This window comes from Schistocerca gregaria, chromosome 2, assembly GCF_023897955.1.
Source record: "Schistocerca gregaria isolate iqSchGreg1 chromosome 2, iqSchGreg1.2, whole genome shotgun sequence".
NCBI classification, from domain to species: domain Eukaryota; kingdom Metazoa; phylum Arthropoda; class Insecta; order Orthoptera; family Acrididae; genus Schistocerca; species Schistocerca gregaria.
The window spans coordinates 572619009-572643606 of record NC_064921.1 but is presented as its reverse complement, the minus strand read 5'-3'; positions in this window follow the sequence as shown (position 1 = coordinate 572643606).

The following is a 24598-nucleotide window of genomic DNA, read 5'->3' as shown; positions in this document are numbered from 1 at the left end:
GGAATGGGGAGTGAGGTCATCAGAAGGCGGTTCGGCGGAGCTCCGCGATTTGCAACGGTCGGGGAGACCATCCACGGCTGTCACACCTGACCTAGCCCCCCTCCCTCTGACTTCCGCCTGTTTGGACGATTAAGGGATGCCACTCGCGGAAGACATTTTGAGGACGACGATGAGATGATTCACACAGTGAAGCACTGTCTTCGCCATCAGGAAAAGGATTGGTACCGACAGGGTATACACGCCCTTGTTTCGCGCTGAGAGAAGGCCTTAGAACGGGATGGGGACCACGTAGAAAAATAGGGTGCGTATTTAAAACACCATTCTTTCGTGTGTGAAATTCTCATTCTGCCCAATAAAGAGCTGATGAAGAAAAAAAAAGCGGTGCATTAGTTTTGGGCGACCCTCGTACTTAGGCTCGTGTAGGCTGTATTAAAGTTCGTTCACTGCAGTTTATAGCTGGACGATCCTTATCAGGCGATTACTTAGGCATAAGACAGTGGGTCTTACCTGCCGCATTCACCTCCCTGTAGCATCACTAGCAATGGCCCTGGAAACAAGGAAACCGTGACGGAACGCCTGAATTTATTGTTCCCCTCTATGTACTCTGCCGCTGCCACACAGGAAACACCTTGACGTCTGCCTGCACTTACACCACCATAACATGCGTAACCTGACATCTCACGTTGCAGTTCTAAAGATCTTTTTGAGACTTTTGTCCTCGTAGTGTGACTTGGGAAGAACCCAGAAACTTACAAATAATCGTATGTGTTTCGAAACATCGATGTGGAGAGGTTGTTGATACGAGTTCTTAAATTTCACAGCGCGACGCAGTGGAAGATAGTACTTCATTTTCAGAATAAATTTCAACTTTGATTCAAGATCTAAATTACTGAAAATACTTTAACATAGATTTCTGATGACAAAAATTTTTATTTTCTTACTTCATTTTCAATAGCACCTCGAGTGTTTAGATTTCTAATTCTTTGGCTATTGCCTGCTGGCTTTGGTGTCGGCATCTTCAGCTGAAAATTGTTTAATGGTTTACTTGAAGTTTCACCAGCACCAGTGGTTGACATAAGCAAAGGTTCGACCTCCATTGCTGGTAGTGGACTGATGTCGAGTCCTTGGCCGGAGTTTATACATTCCTGTCGCGACAACGTCTGTTGACATTTTCCTGGTTCTTCCCTTGTTTCCCGCGGGAATCCGGGAACCAGTCACCTTGAGGCTTTTTTCCTTGTTAAAACTATTGTCGTGTTATTAATTTCTATGGACTCCTTTAACAAATGGAATGGTAGCTCTTCTCCACAGCGAGAAGATACGTGTCAGCGAATTTTATTGTGTGGTCTGTTCCACACAGTGCGTGCTCCGCCACGGGTGATTTTCCCAACTGTTCCAACCAGCAATACAGTTTACGTTCTATTATCATGATACTGACGGATCGTCCAATTATAAAAACGTAGACTATCCCATATGTACACTACATACCGGAATATCTCCGGCGATCCGAGGTGGCTCTTTTGTCCTTGGACAATTTTCTTGGTCGGTTTGTACACTACTGGCCATTAAAATAGCTACACTACGAAGATGACGTGCTACAGACGCGAAATTTAACCGACAGAAAGAAGATGCTGCGATATGCAAATGATTAGCTTTTAAGAGCACTCACACAAGGTTGGCACCGGTGGCGACACCTACAACGTGCTGACATGTGGGAAGTTTCCAACCGATTTCTCATACAAAAACAGCAGTTGACCTGCGTTCCCTGGTGAAACGTTGTTGTGATGATCGTTTAAGGAGGAGAAATGCGTACCATCACGTTTCCGACTTTGATAAAGGTCGGATTGTAGCCCATCGCGTTTTCGGTTTATCATACCGCAAAATTTGCTGCTCACGTTGGTAGAGATCCAATGACTGTTAGCATAATATGGAATCAGTGGGTTCAGGAGGGTAATATGGAACGCCGTGCTGGATCCCAATGGCCTCGTATCACTAGCAGTCGAAATGACAGGCATCTTATCCGCATGGCTGTAACGGATCGTGCAGTCACGTCTCGATCCCTGAGTCAATAGATGGGGGCGTTTGCAAGACAACATCCATCTGCACGAACAGATCGACGACGTTTGCAGCGGCATGGGCTATCAGCTCGGAGACCATGGCTGCGGTTAACCTTGACGCTGCATCACAGACAAGAGCGTCTGCGATGGTGTACTCAACGACGAACCTGGGTGCACGAATGGCAAAACGTCATTTTTTCAGATGAATCCAGGTTCTGTTTACAGCAACATGATGGTCGCATCAGTGTTTGGCGACATCGCGGTGAACGGACATTGGAAGCATGTATTCGTCATTGCCATACTGGCGTATCACCTGGCGTGGTGGTATGGGTTGGTTACACGTCTCGGTCACTTCTTGTTCGCATTGACGGCACATATGTGTTACGACCCATGGCTCTACCCTTCATTCGATCCCTGCGAAACCTACATTTTAGCAGGGTAATGCACGACCGCATGTTGCAGGTTCTGTACGGGCCTTTCTGGATACAGAAAATGTTCGTTTGCTGCCCTGGCCAGCACGTTCTCCAGATCTCTCACCAATTGAAAATGTCTGGTGAATGGTGTCCGAGCAACTGGCTCGTCACAACACGCCAGTCACTACTCTTTATGAACTATGGTATCCTGTTGAAGCTGGATGGGCAGCTGTACCTGTACACGCCATCCAAGCTCTGTTTGACTCAATGCCCAGGCGTATCAAGGCTGTTATTATGGCCAGATGTAGTTGCTCTGGGTACTGATTTCTCAGGATCTCTGCACCCAAATTGCATGAAAATGTAATCACATATATTTTTCCAATGAATACCCGTTTATCATCTGCATTTCTTCTTGGTGTAGCTATTTTAATGGCCAGTGGTGTAGGTACGATAGTCTTCACATTATGTTTGCGCAATGTACGGCCGATTGTTCCCCTCGCCCTGGGGATGTATGGCAGGAAGACCGTACACGACATTTCTGCTCCCGAAGTGTCACTTCGCCAAGTTGATACTGAAATTTTGTCAACCTGCAATTAAATGTTCTGATTGGACGATGCTTACTGAATAACACAATTTTTTGTTGTTTTAAATGTAAATTCTTTTTCATATTTAATAAGTTATTTCTGTTTCATGCAGATATGATTAATTTATGAGGGTATATTGTTACGAAAAATTATTTGTGAAAATGTTCTTACTATGAAAATTTATATAATGTAATAATTTATTGTAAAATAATTTATAACTTGCTGTGTCCAGTAACAATTAAACATTATCTGTGTTTTAAATGAAGTACGAAGAAGGAAACAGTTCATGGTAGAGAATAAGCTGCAATAGAAGTGCGCTAGTGTTCGTGATTTTATGGAAAGTCGGTAAAGCAATCACGTCGTGGGGTAGTAATTTGAACAAGGGCTCATAAAGAGCAGCATTAAACGAAATGTACGTCGATTCCGAGCAAAGTGCCGTTGGCTTTGAAAGGAACTGTCGAATGCTTTAAATTGTGCAGTAGGCACGTAATTGAGCTGCTGTAGAATTGTCTGGTGACGACTAAATAGAGCCTTCGGAAATGTTTTGCACATGACGACTTGGGGGGCTATTAAAATGAAGCCAGACTAGAGAAACGAGAACTGGAGTGGTTTGTGGGTGGACTACATTCAAGAGAAATATTTTTTGATCTAGTAGTTTTCAACGTAATTTGTTCTAAAATAGCTGCTGAGGGCCGCCATTTACAATGAGAAGACATTCAATTACTACGACGTTAGAGGGGCATGGATCCCGCAGGTTTCCGATGCAGCCACATCAGCTAGGGAAGAAGAGATATCGTTGTTAACAGGAGCAAAACAATATCGAACTCAGCACATGTGAAGAGCAACCAGTTGGTGTATTTACAAAAGCACTGCTATCAGTTATTAGAGAGAGTGGTGCTATTCAAATTTTCAGAAATTCTGATTATAATTCAAAGAGAGACTTAATAGTCTTAACAGTGGAAGGTATCTCATTTAGCCAGGTTTGTCTCGGGTTCAGCAAGATCAGCAAGTTGTCTCGCAGGTAAAATTTTACATAGCCACTATCATTAAATTCTTATTTATCAGACACGAGTAAATCAGAGTAATATACATTCTGTTATAATCGTAGCACAAACTTCGGAAACAACAGTTTTAAACCTCAGTTAATGCGTTCATTTGCTACCCAAAATACTACACAATTAAATTCTAACGTAAATTTATAAAGGGTTCTTGTAGTCTGTTTCAATGAGTGGATGGCTTATGAATGTATATAGTCTATGCATTTTAAAAAGAGCTCTCTAAGAAGCCCTTGCGCCCATAAAAGTTTACTAGGTAGAGGCAGCAGTGGTTTTAGCGAAAGGTGAAGATTCAACAGTAGTAACAGTAGCAAAGATTTAGCACAATGTTGAGCAGTAATAGCAGAAATAATAAGATACTATGTTTGAAAGTGTTAGGTTTCGTGGCATTTCGTATGCAACTGATGGAGTATCCAATGCTCCTCAGGACTCTTTGCATGTGTTACATCTCGCATCCGAATTGCTGCGGATGACATATTCGTCTTGCAAGCTTTGCGTGCATATTAATCATTCTTCTTTCCTGGATCGGGCGATGATTTGAAAATTTGTGCAGGTATCAAACCGTATGTATCGGCTTTCGGTTCACGCTACGACCAGGTTCTCACCACTCCCTATAACCAGAACATCTGGAAAGAGTGAAGTTGATCCTTTCATTAATGTTACTTAAAATCCGTGTTGATTGCAAATTTTTTTTATTCATATGACCGGTTTCGGTTCATTCAGAACCATCTTCAAATCTGATATTTCAGTTACAGGAGTAACCCGTCCAAATCCAGCAATTTTCACATGCTACGTCACATACTGCTTCCATAGTAGGTATAACGTTGGCATGGAGATTGTTCAGATGTCTTAAGGAGTCATCGAGCTGTTTCTCATCATGACACACGACGAAAGTGTCGTCGGCGTACCTTTACCACACCTTAGGTTTACAAGGTCTCATGTCCGGCGGCTGTATGTTGAAATACCGCTTCACTATATCTGGTGTTTGTCGTTTAAGTTCTGACAATGGCTACAATAGAAAAATCTATCTTGAAATAAAACGAAATTGATTATGTTTACTTTAACCCTCTCGAGTTGTCTCCAAATTGCTATAAAATGCAGCACAGTCCATACCAGAGGAGTCTACTTGCGTTGTGGAACTTGACACAACCCACTGCGGCCCGGCTTGGTTGACACAGGGCAAACAGCTGGCGGCTCTGAGTGTACACACGTTAGTACCACTCAGGTGGAACAGAGTAAACGGGAGCACAAACACCCCTCAAACGTTGCGGGAGGTACACAGACTGACGGAGGCAGAGTTATGGTCTGGACAATGTGTGGTGGCATTCTGAGCCGATTCCTGTATATGGAAGACGCTCAAAACCCATTCCACTCTGAAGTCTAGCAAATAATAATGCACTAACATATTTCGAAATTCCAACATGTAAAAGTAACTGAAATAACCCATTCCTCTCTGAAGTCTAGTAAATAATAGTACACTAACATCTCTGAAAATTCCGACAAGCAAAACTCTCTCTATTTACAGAACAGTGTACGAGCAATAAATGATTAACATTTAAGAGACATGTTTTATATGTAGATCCAACAGGGTATTCTGTTGTGTGGCACGGAGAATCAATGCAGGGGTGTAAAACAAGGTGAAAATCTAAAGCCAGTATGCCTCGTCAACATCGAACCCGTAATCGAGTTCCAATGGTTAGAGTGATATAACTTGAGAAAAGGGATTTTTCATATTTTCGCTTTTCGACTCATACATAAAACATTGGGACGACAGCAAAGTGTGCATGCATGATTTATGGAATGTGCCCAAAGCACAGGCTGATCACCACCCTAAGCAGGTTCTTGTGTTTTATAAGGTAGCCATAGTTACATGGTTCTATAGAATATATACACAAAGGGTGACAACGCGAATGATTACTGGATTGTTTGTAGCTCAAAACTGAGACAGAATTAAGTTTTCACTTTAAATACTCAGTTTGTTTGATAAATAATCTGAAAACTTGGGACCTTTGATTTCTCTAAAGGAAAACTCAACAAGTATGTTTGGCCCGTAGGGAATGCGAAGAGTGAGCATAAAATCGTTCTGTCCGTAAATTAGGCATCCCAAGATATATCATGGTATATGACATTCCAGTTATCACACCTGCTTAGACTTGCTGTACTCTGTTAATAAAAAGAGTGTTAGCAAAAGGAAACATTTCTGACGTCAGCATCCAGTCATGGGACTCTTCGTTATAAACAAAAGAGTAGTCGTATTCCATGGCAACGCCAGAAATGATAAAATCTGGAAATTGTCAAACGTACTCGTATTACAATTAAAGACTGTCGCTTCCGAGGAGTCAAAAGAGCTGATGAATAAAACTGCATGGCGGCTACAGGGTATAGTTTCTCGCCATAGCGACCCCAGAATAATAAACATTCCACTCCTTCCTCAGTATCCAAATAGTGTAACAAAATCAAGGTTTGGATACACAGAAAATCATTGCGAGTTCCTCAAAAGTGGGAATACATGTATCAAATCTGTGAAACCAGTCGCTGTACAGGACAAAGCGTATAAATAGAGACTTCGAAGAAAAAATGAACTAGGTACCAGGTGTTAACTAACATTGTCTGACAACTAAAATAATGCGAGAAGCCACAAAACTTCGAGGCGTAGCACCATGACATTGATGTCGGCTTAAAAAAGAACGAAACTGTGGGTTGTTGAGAGACATTCAAGGAGTACTCAGCATGTAGTACATTGCCCTAAATTTGAAATTAATGCACGAAGAGGTGACTTTGCTTACAACAGCCATAAAAATTGAAACTTGTTCGTCACGTACTTCGATAACCTTCAGGACTGTGAACCACCACCTAAGGTATTTGAAAGCTCACAAATCATGAAGAACAATCGAAACTTCGCTCTGCCAAGCAAAGTCGAAGTACATAGGCATGAACCAAAATTACGGAACAACAGAGCCCCAGGAGACACAGTTGTGATAGGAATGTGAAAGGAAGACTGAAGAGGCTTCCATTGAAATTTTAACGGAAGTGACTGAAAACAGGCGCTAAGCATGAAAACCTGCATAAACATAATTAACAGCTGAAGGGGAATTATGGCCAATTTGAAAAGTATGAAATGCTTTCCAGGTGTATTGATCAGCCCTGAAACGCTATTTCATTCACAGTTTTGCAACATTACAGCAGAAACGGGAGATCATTATATCATCGCCGGCCGACGTGACCGAGAGGTTCTAGGCGCTACAGTCTGGAACCGCGTGACCGCTACGGTCGCAGGTTCGAATGCTGCATCGGTCATGGATATGTGTGATGTCCTTAGGTTGATTAGGTTTAAGTAGTTATAAGTTCTAGGTGACTGATGACTTTAGAAGTTAAGTCCCATAGTGCTCAGAGCCATTTGAGACATTATATCATCAAATAAAACTGAAGATATTACATGAGTTAGTTTGGACTTGTTGTTGCTCGAAGTCTTCAAGAATGGCTACGACTCAGTAGAAGTGCTTTATCTGAAAACTACCATGAGCAGTTAAATAGAGAACCGACTCGTGGTGATAACATATTAGACCTTCTGGTGACAAACAGACCCGAACTATCTGCAACAGTTAATGCAGAACAGGGAATCAGCGATCATAAAGCGGTTACTACATCGATGATTTCAGCCGTAAATAGAAATATTAAAAAAGGTAGGAAGATTTTTCTGTTTAGCAAAAGTGACAATAAGCAGATTACAGAGTACCTAACGGCTTAACACAAAAGTTTTGTCTCAAGTACAGATAGTGTTGAGGGTCAGTGGATAAAACCATCGTAGAATATGCGTTAGATGAGTATGTGCCAAGCAAGATCGTAAGAGATGGAAAAGAGCCATCGTGGTACTACAACTGAGTTAGAAAGCTGCTGCGGAAGCAAAGGGAACTTCACAGCAAATATAAACATAGTCAAAGCCTTGCAGACAAACAAAAATTAAGCGAAGCGAAATGTAGTGTGAGGAGGGCTATGCGAGAGGCGTTCAATGAATTCGAAAGTAAAGTTCTATGTACTGACTTGACAGAAAATCCTAAGAAATTTTCGTCTTATGTCAAAGCGGTAGGTGGATCAAAACAAAATGTCCAGACACTCTGTGACCAAAATGGTACTGAAACAGAGGATGACAGACTAAAGGCCGAAATACTAAATGTCTTCTTCCAAAGCTGTTTCACAGAGGAAGACTGCACTGTAGTTCCTTCTCTAGATTGTCGCAGAGATGACAAAATGGTAGATATCGAAATAGCTGACAGCGGGATAGAAAAACAATTAAAATCGCTCAAAAGAGGAAAGGTCGCTGTACCTGATGGGATACCAGTTCGATTTTACACAGAGTACGCGAAGTAACTTGCCCGCCTTCTTGCAGCGGTGTACCGTAGGTCTCTAGAAGAGCGTAGCGTTCCAAAGGATTGGAAAAGGGCACAGGTCATCCCCGTTTTCAAGAAGGGACGTCGAACAGATGTGCAGAACTATAGACCTATATCTCTAACGTCGATCAGTTGTAGAATTTTGGAATACGTATTATGTTCGAGTATAATGACTTTTCTGGAGACTAGAAATCTACTCTGTAGGAATCAGCATGGGTTTCGAAAAAGACGGTCGTGTGAAACCCAGTTCGCGCTATTCGTCCACGAGACTCAAGGGCCATAGACACGGGTTACCAGGTAGATGCCGTGTTTCTCGACTCCCGCAAGGCGTTTGAAACAGTTTCCCACAGCCATTTAATGAACAAAGTAAGAGCATATGAACTATCAGTTCAATTGTGTGATTGGATTGAAGAGTTCCTAGATAACAGAACGCAGCATGTCATTCTCAATGAAAAGAAGTCTTCCGAAGTAAGTGTGATTTCAGGTGTGCCGCAGGGGAGTGTCGTAGGACCGTTGCTATTCACAATATAAATAAATGACCTTGTGGGTAACATCGGAAGTTCACTAAGGCTTTTTGCGGATGATGCTGTAGTATATTGAGAGGTTGTAACAATGGAAAATTGTACTGAAATGCAGGAAGACCTGCAACGAATTGACGCATGGTGCAGGGAATGGCAATTGAATCTCAGTGTAGACAAGTGTAATGTGCTGTGAATACATAGAAACTAAGATCCTTTATCATTTAGCTGCAATATAACAGGTCAGCAACTGGAAGCAGTTAATTCCATAAATTATCTGGGATTACGCATTAGGAGTGATTTAAAATGGTATGACCATATAAAATTAATCGCCGGTAAAGTAGATGCCAGACTAATCCTAAGGAAATGCAACCTGAAAACAAAGGGAGTAGGTTACAGTACGCTTGTTCGCCCACTGTTTGAACACTGCTCAGCAGTGTGGGATCCGTACCAGATAGGGTTGATAGAAAAGATAGAGAAGATCCAACGGAGAGCAGCGCGCTTCGTTACAGGATCATTTAGTAATCGCGAAAGCGTTACTGAGATGATAGATAAACTCCAGTGGAAGACTCTGCAGGAGAGACGCTCAGTAGCTCGGTACGGGCTTTTGTTGAAGTTTCGAGAACATACCTTCACCAAGGAGTCAAGCAGTATATTGCTCGCTTCTACGTATATCTCGCGAAGAGACCATGAGATAAAATCAGGGAGATTAGGAATAATAACATTTACCTTCAGTTCCTGGCATCAGAACGGTCATCAGATAATGGGGAGCACAACAATGAAATTATAAATGGAGTAATTTTCAGATAGTACAATACTGTACTTGGATGTAATAAACCGCATAGTCTGCTCAGACGATTATGTTCTCTTGACACAGTGCGTAAAAGAACTCTACAAACAGACAGGCAAAATAGGAGCCAGTATAACATACTTAATTGAAAAAGTTCTGCATTCAAACAAATTTGAGCACTACTGTGTCAAGACGCACTCCGGAGAAAGTAGTGGTAACTAAATCTTCTGAGGAATTAATATTATCATTATCATCTTCCGTCGAAAATGTGATTTTCAACTTGTCCCTACTTCATGAATCACCCTTTGCGTTCTCTGGCGATAGGTTGTTTTTACTTTAGGCAGGATTACTTCCACCATATTTCTTACATTTTGCAATCAGCGTGGTTAATTTAATGAAATCTTCCAACAGTATTTAGAAATGTAGTGTTGCTTGTAAGTACCTCTGCGATTTCAGAAGAAAAACTGCTCGATAACTACAAGAGACACAATGCGCTGAGCGTCTCTCCAGGTTTAGGGCTTAAGTAAATAAATAAAAAAAAAAACGCGCCGCGAAGGCATTATCCGAATGGGACGGAAACTAGTAGATGTGATGTATGTATGCAGACAAAAAAATGACTACAGATCCGGTGATTTATTCAAGAAAAAGAGCTTCACAAATTGAGAAAGCCAGGTCAGTAACGAGTTGGTCCACCTCTGGCCCTTATGCAAGCTGTTTTTCGGCTTAGCATTGACTGATATGTTGTCCTGAGGGATACTGTGGCAAATTCTATCCAACTGGTGCGTTACTCCGTCAAAATTCCCAGCTGGTTATGAGCCCTGCTGATCATGCTCCAAAAGTTCTCAACTGGGGAGAGATCCGGTGACCTTTGTAGGTCAATGTAGTATTGACAAGCACGAAGACAAGCAGTAGAAAAAGTCGCTGTGCACGGGCAGGCATTTCATGACCGAAATGTAACTCCAGGATACCCTGTCATGAGGGATAACAAAATGGGGTGTACCGCTGTCATGTAAAGATGCTGTTATGGAAAGAAATGGCACGGTAAACCATCATCAAAGGATGCCGCGAGCACAGACCCCTTTCTGTGAGCTGCCTATTAATAGTCCTTATGGTCACTGAAGCATCAGCTGCACGTCGGATCGACGATAATGATGAATCTGGGGCTCTGAGTGCTTCTATGACAATTGCTCGATCGTCACGTTCTGTCTTCTCTCTAGGTCGACTAATTCCGTCTTGACACTGTTTCCGGCCATTATTCACCCATTCCTGCCAACGTCGTTTAAATAGTGAAATCGCTCCTCTCAAGATGTCGAGCGATTCATCGATTACTCCAGCCGGCTCCTTTGAGCCCAACTACACGTCTTTTGTCAAATGCTGACATATGCGTATATTGTTCACGCTCCTGCCTGCGAGGCACAGAAACTGTTCAACGGAACGAGATTCGCAAAGAATTTATACGCTGATGTAGATATGTCCTCTGTTTATCATTCTTGCCAGTTGCTCAGTGAAATTCAGCTGCAGCGTCACACATCCATCCATCGGTGCCGATGTTTACAATACTGCATTCTCCATCGGTGTTTGTATGACTATGAATTTGTGACCAATCGGCATGACTCCTTTGGGTGCATCGTTTCTCTTTCTTAGAGTATATGTGACGTGGCGTAATTGCACTAGGGAGTTGTGCTGTCAGAACATGTAGACAAATCTTCCATACGTAATGTGAGTTAAAAACTTGGTGACAAGCCCTATCCACTGATTTCTGTCTTTTCTACATGTTTTGTAAGAGTTGCACATTGTCTTGTAAAACCGCGGATGTACTTATGAATAACCTTGCACTGTGTCTCCTGATAGAATATTGTTGTTGTGAGCTTTGCTAATGGTGCACATGTCGGAACTTCATGGCTATCTTAGAACTGACATAGGTTTATCAAATTTAAGTTCATTATTCATAGCACAGTGGGAGACCTGTCTAAGTGGCTTCTCATCTATGTGAAATTTAATATTACTGGATGATTTCCCTTGAATACCATTGTGATAGACTTTTTCACTGAGATATTTAATTATAATTAGAAATAATGGGCAGAAATCTTATTGAGTGGAAAACTTTTTGAAGGCTACTTACCTTCTGAAGTATTTGTTTATCAGAAAATTATTCCGCACAAAATAAGAATCCAATGTATAGCTCGTACAAAGGACATGGTTAAAGTGAAGGAAAGCTGGTCAAAATGAAAACATAGGTTATTCAAAGACAAGAAACTTCCACACGTCTAAGGAAATGACTGGATATACGGAGTACTAAAAAGGGAAGAGCGGAGGAAAGAGCAAGTAAATTGAAACTAGCCGAAATGGAAATCCAAGGTGGCCACAACAGTTAGATTTGATAACGGTGGTGCTTTACTAGCCACAGTCCAGCTGGAGATGGTATGAGCCAGCCAGCTGTAGAGGAACGTACAGGTTAACGTGAACTCGAATAAATGATGCATCTTGACATTTCTCGATTAAATCATCACCAAAGGCGTCATAAAAAAGGATTGGGACAATCTGTATAGTTCGATGACCTGACACTAAAACAAACCGTCACCAAATCACAAAGCTCTAATAAAAGTGTACTATCAGGGGCACCCAACAGACTACACTATCCTACCGCTGTACTACCAGAGGCTTTGCGTTCGTCGGTAATGCTGAGCGTGAGGTACAGGACTTCGAAGAGAGAAGCTAGAAGTATTTATAAGGCCGCGGGACCTGTAGAAAGTACAGAATAGAAGCTTTGGAAGAATGCTGAAAAGCTACACAAGCTGGGAAAAATGTAGCTGTCAGGAAAGGGAGACTGAGTTCCTAGTCCTAGAGCCACCTACCACATTAATCTAAGGCAACAATGATGTTGACACAAGTTTGGGAGCACAAAGGCAAACCAAGACACCAGTAAGAAACTGTTTCATTCTTTAAATTTGGGTTTGATGAGAGTACAAGGTATACTAGGCAGACACGTATTTAGACATGAAGTCAAGGACTTAGGACCGGAGGCAGTGAAGCGTTGGCCCAGAAAAGAAGTAAAGATCATATTAAGAGAAACTAGAAGACTTGGGCAAGTGTACACACTAATGGTTGAGAGGAGACACAAAAAGGGGAAATTGAGGTTGTCGAAATCGACGGGCTACAGCGGAGCATGAGAGCGACTCGCTTGGATCGACTGAGGATGAATATGTAAGAATGGAGAGGAATGCGGCGGAAAGAGTCACAGATGGGTTGGTGCTCGAGCACTGAGATGGTATGGACAAGTCCGACGAATGGGAGAACAATGGTCATAGTGTTTGCTCAACTGGTCTCTGTCAGGTAGAAGCAGCCAACGGAGGCCGGGGGCAACGTGGAGGCGAAGTATAGCCAAAACAACGGGAGGGAGAGGTCTGTCGGAAGAAGACTGGGGGCAGGATAGAAGTAGGTGGCATCTGAGAAAAAGTAGCTTCTGGTATGTGGATACGCATGCTAAGATAGGAAAAAAGGAAGAGAAACTGTTTCCCAACCTTACTATTTTTCATTACGCTGTTGAGGTAGTGGGCGCAGAAATTTATATGGCACCAATTATCGCGCGACTTTTCTAGTAGATCAGTTGCAAATTTTATTTTGTATCAGATAATGTGGAAGAGACAACTTAAAGCGCCGAGAGAGATGAAAAGCATATTCCTTCAAAGGACGATGACAGCATGAGACACGAATACATTAATCGTACGAAATCGTCAACGTTTATTAACGATTTGTGACAGCTGCAATTTGTTGGAAGCTGGGCAGCCAAATGACGGATGTTGTCAGTCGCGGCCGAAGTTGCGGCGCGTCAGACACAGTACGGGCAGCGTTCTGCGTGCGACTCACGTATGGCTGTGGGGAGAGGCGGAGAGCTTTTCGTGGCTCTTTTTCACTTCACAAAGCGGCGCCGGCGTTAATTCAGTTTCCCCTTCCTCTGGAATTCAGAACGGCCCGTGTGCGTTAGTATGCCGCTTTAATTCGGACACAAGGGGCTAAAATTTGAAATTCCTTCCCCGCGAAGAGAGCCCGGAGAAAATGCCGCTCCTGCTGTATGGCTTCATTATCCGGGTCGCAGGATGTTCCACGCAGGAATGAAATACGCGACACGGCTCTGCATGGGTTCATCGCACTTCTAGTGGAAAGGGTCCGAGATTTTTTTAGCTCAGACAAAAATGCTTCTACAGATGTCATGTTTTTAAACGACCTGCCAACATCACATTTTTGTGTAATTAACTATACAATTACTACTATTCCTGTAGAATGCTGACAAGTCGGTTTCCTATTACGAATAACCCTCTGATTAAGTAATCCAGATAGCATTTTTCAATGATTTCTGACGTCATCTGGCAATATATGATTCAGACGTCCTTTCTTCCGCAAACTTCATACATACGTAGAGAAAACAGCATATCAGTTGCCAATTTTAGGGAATTAACGACAAATAAACTGCTAAAGGCAAAAATCCATTTCCAGGAGCTTTACCTTGGCAGAGGATTTATCGTAATTTCTTTTTTCGCTCGTAACTAGCGTAGATTGTTGTGCCTTGAAGTTATTCATTTTGTATTCTTTCATTAAGTTTCCTGTTCATGTGTTTCGTAAAGTGCAAGGCAAAAGTATCCACTGTAACGGCGGCAAAAAGGGGGACAGAGCAATTTTTGTAACTTGCAACTAAAACTGTTGTAAATAATTATTTTTTACTTGAAACAAAATCTAGTGAAATTTTTTAAAGTGCATTGTCTGAAAACTACCTTGAGCAGTAAAACAGAGCACCGACTCGTGCTGATAACATATTAGACCTTCTGGTGACAAACAGACCCGAACTATTTGAAGCAGTTAACGTAGAACAGGGAATCAATATCATAAAGCGGTTACTTCATTGATGATTTCAGCCTTAAATAGAAATATTAAAAAAGGTAGGAAGATTTTTCTGTTCAGCAAATGTGACAAAAAGCAGATTTCAGAGTACTTGACGGCTCAAAGCAAAAGTTTTGTCTCAAGTACAGATAGTGTTGAGGATAAATGGACAAAGTTCAAAACCATCGTACAATAAGCATTAGATGAGTATGCGCCAAGCAAGTTCGTAAGAGATGGAAAAGAGCCACCGTGGTACAACACAGAGTTAGAAAACTGCTACTGAAGCAAAGGGACCTTCACAGCAAGTACAGACATGGCCAAAGCCTTGCATAGAAACAAAAATTACACTAAGCGAAATGTAATGTGAGGATAGCTATGCGAGAGGCGTTCAATGAATTCGAAAGTAAAGTTCTATGTACTGACTTGGCAGAAAATCCTAAGTAATTTTGGTCTTATTTCAAAGCGGTAGGTGGATCAAAACAAAATGTCCAGACACTCTGTGACCAAAATGGTACTGAAACAGAGGATGACAGACTAAAGGCCGAAATACTAAATGTCTTCTCCCAAAGCTGTTTCACAGAGGAAGACTGCACTGTAGTTCCTTCTCTAGATTGTCGCACAGATGACAAAATGGTAGATATCGAAATAGACGACAGAGGGATAGAAAAACAATTAAAATCGCTCAAAAGAGGAAAGGTCGCTGTACCTGATGGGATACCAGTTCGATTTTACACAGAGTATTGGAAGGAACTTGCCCCCTTCTTGCAGCGGTGTACCGTAGGTCTGTAGAAGAGCGTAGCGTTCCAAAGGATTGGAAAAGAGCACAGGTCATCCCCGTTTTCAAGAAGGGACGTCGAACAGATGTGCAGAACTATAGACCTATATCTCTAACGTCGATCAGTTGTAGAATTTTGGAACACGTATTATGTTCGAGTATAATGACTTTCCTGGAGACCAGAAATCTACTCTGTAGGAATCAGCATGGGTTTCGAAAAAGACGGTCGTGTGAAACCCAGTTCGCGCTATTCGTCCACGAGACTCAAGGGCCATAGACACGGGTTACCAGGTAGATGCCGTGTTTCTCGACTCCCGCAAGGCGTTTGATACAGTTTCCCACAGTTATTTAATGAACAAAGTAAGAGCATATGAACTATCAGTTCAATTGTGTGATTGGATTGAAGAGTTCCTAGATAACAGAACGCAGCATGTCATTCTCAATGAAAAGAAGTCTTCCGAAGTAAGTGTGATTTCAGGTGTGCCGCAGGGGAGTGTCATAGGACCGTTGCTATTCACAATATAAATAAATGACCTTGTGGATAACATCGGAAGTTCACTAAGGCTTTTTGCGGATGATGCTGTAGTATATTGAGAGGTTGTAACAATGGAAAATTGTACTGAAATGCAGGAGGACCTGCAACGAATTGACGCATGGTGCAGGGAATGGCAATTGAATCTCAGTGTAGACAAGTGTAATGTGCTGCGAATACATGGAAACTAAGATACTTTATCATTTAGCTGCAATATAACAGGTCATCAACTGGAAGCAGTTAATTCCATAGATTATCTGGGATTACGCATTAGGAGTGATTTAAAATGGTATGACCATATAAAATTAATCGCCGGTAAAGTAGATGCCAGACTGAGATTAATTTGAAGAATCCTAAGGAAATGCAACCTGAAAACAAAGGGAGTAGGTTACAGTACGCTTGTTCGCCCATTGCTTGAACACTGCCCAGCAGTGTGGGATCCGTACCAGATAGGGTTGATAGAAGAGATAGAGAAGATCCAACGGTGAGCAGCGCGCTTCGTTACAGGATCATTTACTAATTGCGAAAGTTTTACGGAGATGATAGATAAACTCCAGTGGAAGACTCTGCAGGAGAGACGCTCAGTAGCTCGGTACGGGCTTTTGTTGAAGTTTCGAGAACATACCTTCACCAAGGAGTCAAGCAGTATATTGCTCGCTTCTACGTATATCTCGCGAAGAGACCATGAGATAAAATCAGAGAGATTAGAGCCCACACAGAGACATACCGTCAATGTTTCTTTCCACGAACAATACGAGACTGGAACAGAAGGGAGAACCGATAGAGGTACTCAAGGTACCCTCCGCCACACATCGTCAGGTGACTTGCAGAGTATGGATGTAGATGTAAATGCATAAATTCATTTGCCTCACTAGGAAGAAAGAAAATTACATTCAGGGTAAAACAATCATTGTTAGTTAACGGCGACCTCTGTGACGAATGATCTTGTAGTAAATGTTAACACAATTTTGTGAAATGTCAATCGGACTTCGAATTAAGATGCAGTTGGACTTTCCAATAACAAAATAAGTGCCGATAGAGCGCTTATGGCGCTCGTCCGTTGAGTCATCAGGAATATCGCTTCAGCTTAAACTACTAGAAATTTATTTGCATTATATAATTAAAAGAGGAGTACTGAGAGGTTGGTAATTTTACAAAAGAAAAACGAAGTTTTAAATACAATGGTCCAATTACTATTGCAAAAAACCGTTACAGTGAACACACACTAATCGGCCAGAACATTATGACCACCGACCGACCATCGGCATAAACCTGACCACGTGACAGCAGCATCGCCTGGCGAGGAATGGCAGCTACTCAGACAGACGCACGGTGTATGTGGTAACAGTGAGCGTGCTGGCCGTGTGTAGAATGAGCGGGTTTCGAAAAAGCGATCTTTTAATGTTGTTGCGCAGTGTAGTTACGTAATGTGTGGACGGTTCAACCACACTCCGTCGGGCGTACCCCATTTTGTACGTTGAAACAGAAGATCTTTTACCATGGAACACGTTATACTTGTAATTGAACGGAGTTTCTTTAATGTTTTGACAAATTTACCTGTCTCGAAAAAAGGGAATTTGTGTTAATTACCAGTAGCTTCTATTTCTAAATGGTTTTAACTTGTAATTGGTATTTGACAGTACTTATTCTTAATTTGACTTCACTTACTGATTACTAGCGTGTACTACAGAATAGTGAAACTGATAGACTATTAAGTGCTGTAATGTCAAATTTTTCTCGACAGCAACAATTTTAATTTTGAATAGAACATTTCTTCCTACGTATATGACCATATTGTAATCTGGAACAGATTGCCACATTTGGACAAACCTTATTTTTCCGGAGTAATTTTTATAACTACAGAAAAAGACTCCATACACACATAAAGAGAATACCACAAAATGAGGTAAGAGTAACATACTAATTTCTTTTACTGGGCTGGCTAGAGGCAGAAGTCTGAGAAGTGTTCCAAGGGACAACCCTTTCCCCTACACATCTCACCGATTTTAATTGCTTACTATTTCGTAATGAAACGTTGCTCCACACTAGGACGTAGTGTACCACTAAGAAAATTATTCTTATTGCACGATGCATTCTCTGTTACTAAACGCAACTGAAAGCAACGAAACTCGTACCTTCTTTACGTACACATCTACAAAGCGGACTTTTGAATTTGAAGAACGGTATGGGAAACTGGACTGGCATTTTGTTCTACATCTTCTATTATAAGGGAAGCCAATCACTTAGTACTATTCAACATTTTTCTTGGTGGAGCCACATTTGAGACCTGACAGTAATTTATGAATTTATGAGGACTAGTTGATAACAAACGGCACAGTTCTCAAGCCAGAGGACAAAGGTTTATGATCAGGGTATCGGAACAAAGTGCTCCGTCTCTGCCACTCCCCTAATCTCATGACACATGTTGTGCGGTTTTTGTCTTGTGACTGTTGGTAATATCTGTCCCTGAGTGTAGCTGTATTATGACCGTCGTAATTCTCAGCTTCACCGATGCACATGACTTCTCTCTCGCCACGCAGAAATTGAATATGACGGCACTCTGTGAAGAAAGAAAACGAAATGTAAAAAATGTAATTTCTTTGTTTTGTGTCCGATTGACGGCACAAGTTGTGAGCCAGGTTTTCTGTGTTTTGAGTTGAGATCACTAATGGTGTACCTCTGACGGTGCATGTATTGGGTTGGTGCAGAACTTCGTAGCATTTTTCCGTGAGTTTAATAAACACAACAGATATACGTAGCAGAGACTTTAGTCATCAATAATATATTCTTTTTTATTGCACTACTGGCTAATAAAATTGCTACACCACGAAGATGACGTGCTACAGACACGAAATTTAACCGTCAGGAAGAAGATGCTTTTGAGAGCATTCACACAAGGTTGCAGCCGATGGCGACACCTACAACGTGCTCCAAAACGTCATTTTTTCAGATGAATACAGGTTCTGTTTACAGCATCATGATGGTCGTATCCGTGTCTGGCGACATCGCGGTGAACGTACATTGGAAGCGTGTATTCGTCATCGCGATACTGGCGTATCACCCGGCGTGATGGTATGGGGTGCCATTGCTTACACATCTCGGTCATCTCTTGTTCGCATTGACGGCACTTTGAACAGTGGACGTTAAATTTCAGATGTGTTACAACCGGTGGCTCTTATCTTTCATTCGATCCCTGCGAAACACTACATTTGAGCAGGATAATGCACGACAGCATGTTGCAGGTCCTGTACGGGCCTTTTTGGATACAGGAAATGTTTGACTGCTGCCGTGGCCAGCACATTCTTCAGATCTCTCACCAACTGAAGACGTCTGGTCGATGGTGGCCAAGCAACTGGCTCGTCACAGTACGCCGGTCACTACTCTTGATGAACTGTGGTGTCGTGTTGAAGCTGCATGAGCAGCTGTAGCTGTACACGCCATCCAAGCTCTGTTTGACTCAATGCCCAGACGTATCAAGGCCGTTATTACGGCCAGAGGTGGTTGTTCTGGGTACTGATTTTTCAGGATCTATGCACCCAAATTATGCGAAAATATAATCACATGTCACTTCTAGTATATATTTATTCAATGAATACCCGTTTATCATCTACATTTCTTCTTGGTGTAGCAGTTTTAATGGCCAGTAGTGTACTTACAACAGTCTTCCATCTTTGGGATAACTTTTCGATTTTGCGAGTGTAGATATCACATGGATCTGAGGCGAAGAACTCGTAGAGTCATGTTCGGAGCGTATTTTCGTCCGGAAAGGAAGTTCCTCGAAGGTTGTTCGATAGGGAGCGGAGAAGGTGGAAATTTGAGGACGCAAGATGACGTGAAAAAGGTGGGTGCGGATTGACTTCGTTTTTTTTTTGGTCTGCGCCTGGAAGACGTCTCAGCTGTTGACAAAAAATGTCAATGTTAAACATCGGAGAAGCAATTCGCAGTACACCACATCGTCGCTGTTCCACCAAACTTTTAACAGTATCTTTTGTGGATGTAAATGGGGCGTTGCTGCTTTGTTTGAGCTCAACCAGTCCTTTCCTTTCCTTTCCTTACGTTAGCATAAAGAATCCATTTCTTGTCACCAGTAACAATACAAGACAGGTGTCATTCACGAGCCAGTCTATAACGAGTAAGCAGAGATGCACATATGACCATCCGCTGATTTTTACGGTTTTGGCTTAGAGCACACGGCACCCAAACAACCGATTTTGGAACCTTCCCTACTGTATGCATTATTCCCATACACGGCGCAAATGTTTCTGGCCGCGTCAGCTACTTTCATCCCTTTGTCGAACTCAAGCAATAGGATATGACTGATATGTTCCGATTTCACCACTTGCCACTCAATTTTATAGCGTGTATAGCTCCACTCACTATCTCCAAATGACAATATGAAAACTCAAATAGCAACAGTAAACCATAAACAAAAAATGGGAACCGATAAACAGACCGATAGCAACCTGAATACCAACATGAAAAACAAATAATTACGAATTTATGCAACAATCTAACAATATGTAACGACCTAATATTATCTAAGAGGAACACCGTTCAAATATATTGAGGTTCTGACATAATGACTGCGAGCAATCATCGTCGTCACAACGAATTAGTGTTTATCGGAGAAGCCAAGTTTAGAGTCTTATCTGGCCAATATATACTAAGCTTCACGTAGCTGCTTACAATCACGTTTGGATAATTCTGGGACGAATGTGTAATCAAGAAGACGCCAGTCTTGCTCCATTCCTAATAAAATCATTGGAACATTAAAGACTAAATAGGAAAGAAGTAACAAGTATGTGCCAGCCGCTGTGGCCGAGAGGTTCTAGGCGCTTCAGTCCGGAACCGCGCTGCTGCTACGGTCGCCGTTTCGAATCCTGCCTCGTGCATGGCTGTGTGTGATGTCCTTAGGTTAGTTAGGTTTAAGTAGTTCTACGTCTAGGGGACTGATGACCTCAGCTGTTAAATCCCATAGTGCTTAGAGCCAACAAGTATGTAAATCGAAGGTTTAATCATTCAAAGCTACGCCGAGTGGACGAATACGTTATTAAATTAGTAAGTGGAAAAAGTGTAGCTAATAATAGAACTGAATATATTGCATTTACAAAAGACTTTACGGCAGACAATAATTAATATTTGATTAAGTATGTATACGAGGGTAAGTCAATTATTATCCTGAATTTAGTTATATTTTTGTTTGTTTTGGTAGTACTGTCGTTTTACGTGGTTGACGCTTGCTTTACTTATTTGGTGTTGTATCTTTGCAGTTTTCGTTAGCGGTGCCTTGCTGTTAATCATGGCTGCTCCGCTGTCTATCTGCACCAAAGAAGAGCAATGTTCCGTGATCCGCTTCTTGCGGTAGGAAGGCGTATCAGGGGCCGAAATTCATCGAAGACTTTCGGTGCTGTACGGGAACAGTGTTTTGCCACAACGGAGTGTCTACGGATGGATTGAAAACTTCCGTAATGGTCGCACAAGTGTTACGCACGATGAAGGAGCCGGACGACCTTTTACCGCCACAAATGAAAAAAACCATTGAGCATTCAGTGAAATGATTCTCTTAGACAGACGATTAACTATTGACGAAGTGGCACATCGTCTGCAAATTAGTCACGGTTCTGCCTACGAAATCATCCACAAGAGACTTGGGTTTCATAAAGTTTGTGCAAGATTGGTCCCAAAACAACTCACACAGTTGCATAAACAAACGCGCTTGGACATCTGCAAAAAACATTTGGATCGCTGTGGTAACGAAGGGGACAACTTCTTAGACAGGACCATTACTGGTAACGAAACATTGATCCATCATTACGAGCCGTAGAGTAAACGGCAGAGTATGGAATGGAAACATCCAACTTCGCCGTGCAGGAAAAGGTTCAAGACCCAACCGTCCGCAGGAAAACTGATGCTTACGGTTTTTTGGGACACAAATCGTCCAGTACTGCAACATTATGGGGAAAGGGTCACAACAATAAACAGTGTACGTTACAGTGAGATGCTTTCTGCCAGGCTTAAGCCTGCAATTCGAAGCAAACGCCGAAGATTGTTGTCAAAAGTTGTTGTGTTGTTGCACGACAATGCCCGTCCGCATACTGCTGCCCACACTGCTGAAACGCTCCAGAAACTCAAATTTGAAGTACTGGATCATAGTGTCGATCTTGCCCCTTCTATCACTTGTTTGGTCCACTCAAAACAGGTATTAAGGGGCCGTCGATTTGCCTTGGACGAAGCAGTGTTAGAAGCGGTGCATTCCTGGCTCGCAGCTCAACCGAGAACCTTCTTTTATGAGTGCATCAGGAAGCTTGGATAACGATGGACAAAGTGCGTTAAACGCTAGGAGACTATGCCGAAAAATGATGTTCTTGTAAGTTTCCTATGTGATTACAATAAAATTTTATAACTACTTTGCGGATAATAATTAACTTACCACCCTTGTATTATGCTACAATGGCTACAGTGTCAGTTAACTCATAAAAATTCTAGAGTGTGGCAGTCAATAGGGATATTAAGTAGCATTATAACATACGCTCAGTCGCAGGTGAAACATGTGTCAGACTTCAATTCATTGTCATAACACTGGAAAAATGCAATAATCCTACAAAGGAAATGGCTTACAAAACACTAGCGCGATTCATCCTGGAATGTTGACGAAGTGTGTGGCCCTCATACCAGACGGGTCTAGCAAGAAACTGCACAAAGGACGGCAGTTCCAACAATCACATGTTTGACTCTTGGGAGGGCGTCACGGAGATGTTGAAACAGCTGGACACGCATGAATATACGCATCAACTGTTCCGCAAAAGTCTACTTACAAGGTTTCAAGAAGCTGTATTAAGTGAAGTAACCAGCAAAGTACTATAGTCCCTTTGGAATTTCTCGCCAGGGAGCGCAAAGAGAAGACTACAGCGCACACACAGGCATTTAAGTAATCATTCTTCCCATCGTCTGTACACGAATAAAACTGATGGAAAGCATGATACGTTGTACCGTGTAAAGTGTCCTCTGCCATGAACTTCACAATAGTTTGCATAGTATAGATGTAGCTAGATACAGAACAGAGATGTAATACATCTCGACGCTGTAAAATGCAGGTACAGTTCGGTAGCAGTTGAGGTCGGGCTGATTGAGGATTGAGTAGTTCAGTTGATGAAGATTAGTTGTGTGTGTGTGTGTGTGTGGTGTGTGTGTGTGTGTGTGTGTGTGTGTGTGTGTGTGTTTGGTGAGGTTGAGGGAAGAATTAGCTGTGACTATTTTCGTTTACTCAATGAATTGTTTCGATTGAATTGATCACGAAAGAAAGGTAACCAACATCTTCAAGAAAATATTTGCGTTACTTTAGTGATATGACGTTTTATCATGATTTATAGTTGAAACCAGTGTGCCAGCGACGGAGTGATTTGCAGCGGAGAGGCCTCTTAGAACTAGTTCGCTACACGCCCGTTGCAGGCTGCACTCGATGCGTCCAACGTCCTCTCTGCGCGCCATTCCGACCGGACGAGAGAATTTGCGCTGCGAAGTCGGCATATCTGACTACAATCCTGGCTCCCGCGGCCTGTGGAGGCGCACTAATTGCGATCCGCTGTTGTGAAATGACGGTCGAGCGGCCGGCCGTGTTCATTAGGGCAGATCGCGATGACACGTGGCCACCGCACAGCACAGCGCGTATGTGCGGGCGCTCGCCCGCCACCGTAACGGCGTCCTGCCACCGCGAAACTGCCGCCCCTGCAACATTCACCAGACAAACGTCATACCAGCAAACTGTCACGTCACACGTGTCGGCTGTTCGCTATCTGCTTGACTATCAAATCATTGCCTCAAAACAACGAAGAGAGCAATTTTTTTTTCCTTTATTGAATTTCGATTGCCCCCGAAGGGGGCGGGCTAGCAGCAGCTTAGTACGCTGCTCTTCAGCCTACAGAATTTTTAAAACATAAAAAGAAGATAAGAAATAATAAAAGCAGGCGATAAAACCGGACTTAAATTGTAAAACGGCGGAAAATTGTGGAATGTTAAAACATAAAACAAAGGGATGGCGATGCTAATAAAATACACAGGAAGCAGACAGGTAAAATAGTAGACAGACAAAAAACACGGCGACAGTCTGGTTTTTGTTCGCAAGAGATATAAAAATCACACCCAGCGACACTATGATTTCCGTTCGCAACAGTTTCGAAAACACTGCACTAAAAAGTCGGAACGAAGATGACACACCACAGCCAAGGGCAGATGGGGAAAAAGAAGGGGGGAAAGAAGAGGAAAGACGAAGGGGGGGGGGAGAACCAACGGAGGGAGAGGACTCATAAGGGGGGTGCAGGGCAGAGACGAGAGGGAATGGGGGAGGGCAGAGGAGGGAAATGCTAAAGGACTTGGGGAAGAGAAGGAAGGCAGAGAGAAGGTAGGTGGGAAAAAAACAGGGTGGTAGGGGGGGGAGAGAGAGGTAGCCCACGAAAAGGATAAAGGGAGGAAGGGGGAAAGGTAATTGAAAAAAAACAGGATGGAAAGGGGGGAGAGGTAGCCCACGAAAAGGATAGAGGAAGGGAGGGGGAGGTGAGGATCAGAGATGTTAGGAAGGATAAATGGAGGGAGAGAGGGCATCATCTGGGAGGGGAAG